Source organism: Elephantulus edwardii, unplaced genomic scaffold (genome assembly GCF_000299155.1).
Source record: "Elephantulus edwardii isolate Elephantulus edwardi_28Jun2011 unplaced genomic scaffold, EleEdw1.0 scaffold00410, whole genome shotgun sequence".
Lineage (NCBI taxonomy): Eukaryota > Metazoa > Chordata > Mammalia > Macroscelidea > Macroscelididae > Elephantulus > Elephantulus edwardii.
Window position 1 is genome coordinate 548782 of NW_006400160.1, and position 1826 is coordinate 550607.

The following is a 1826-nucleotide window of genomic DNA, read 5'->3' on the forward strand; positions in this document are numbered from 1 at the left end:
CTTCATTTGGCTTCATTTACAAGGAATTCCTTTTATTATTTGCTTCCCCAGATTATCAAGAAATACACAGAGAAACATGACTTGAGGTCTTCAGTCGTGAACTGCTGGGCCCCTGTTTTATGCTCTCTGCTCTATCTCGTTCCTGGCTGGTTGTCTCATTATTCATAATTATAAAATTACTTTACCCTCGGGCTGCAACACTTTTCTTTTTCTTTTGCTCTTTTGACTTCAGCTGAGTGTGAATCCAAGAATAATGAAATCATGAAATCTTTCCCCCATCACTGGTTATGTTACTCGTAGGTTCAAAGGTGAGGATTTTCTCTCTCTCTCACTCTCTCTTTTTTTTTTAATTGCAAGTATAAGATGAGCAAAAAAGTTAACAGGGGAAATTCTTCAGACTTCCACCACAACCCCACACACACCTGGCTTCCTTCGCTGCCCTGTCTCGTTCCAAGTCTGACTATCCTCATGGTGCCAGAATGGCTGCAGCTGCACCGGAACTCCTGGCTGTAGAGATGAGTCCCTGGAGAAAAACAAATTCTTAGGTACTGTCTAGATTGTAATGAATTCATTACATTAATCTATGGCAAGGAATACTAGGAAGCAAAACGTCTACAAATAATCAGATTAACAACCAGTATCACTGGTAAAATTAACAACCAGTATCATTGGTAAAATCAAATTTAACAACCAGTATCACTGGTAAAAATGAAAAAGAATTGTGAGGTCTACCTTCTCCATTGATCCCCAAAACTGCAGTCAAGAAAAAGCTGAGAGTCAAAGTTACAAGCAGGTGGGTGAGTATATTAGTTCACTAGTGCCCTGCTAACAGAAATATCACACCAGATGGTTCGATGGCACTTAACAACAAAACAACTACCACCACCACAAAAAAAAAATCTACAAAAAACCCTCATCCACCCAATTAAACAAAAACTGAAATATCACAAGGGGTGCCTTTCATAAACAGATATGTATTTTCTCACAGTTTAGTAGACAGCTATTAGAAATGGTAATTCAGCAAGTCCGCTTTAGGAGGAAGAGTTTTTGCTTCTGTGTTTTCAAATTCTAGGAGATTCTTAGCACAAACCACCCCTGGTTCAAAGGCAATTCTTTGCTCCTGGTTCTTCTTTGGCTAAAGGAAGTAGCCCCACCCCCTACCTTCACCTCTCATCTCTCCTGGCTTCTTTCTCCTTTTATCTCAGAGCTCAAAACCTCCTAGAACATGGGACACAAAGAGAGAAAGCCTGTTGCCTAGGGGCTGATACTCTGAATTCATACTTCTCGCCTCTTAATTGGTGAGAAAATAAGTTTCTGTTTATGAAAGGCACCCCCTTTTGATATGTTATAATATCACTAGAAAATGAAGACCCCTTGCCTTCCCCCCTCAATTCAATTTAGCCCTGTCTCTGAGGCCTCCTTTGAGGCACACCCTAGAGAGCAACACCTAACCTAAGGCCAGAACCTTAATCCACCTAGCTTATTATATTGTTAGTCAGGTTGGGACCTTAAGAACCACGGAATCTAGTGGACACTTCTTTGAAGGTGTAGACACAATTCAGTCCAGGGGAGGAGGGAAGAAATGGGAAAGAAGCAGGGTAGTTTTACTCCCCCAAGATACATCTTCGTGAAAAATTGCCTTTTCTGCCCAGTGGAAGATGTATTAACAATCTGCATTATGCAGATGACACAACCCTGCTTGCTGAAACTGAGGAGGACCTCATGCACTTGTTGCGAAGGGTCAAGGACTGCAGCCTTCAGTATGGACTGAGGCTCAATGTCAAGAAGACAAAAATTCTCACCACTGGACCAATTGGCAGCGTCAG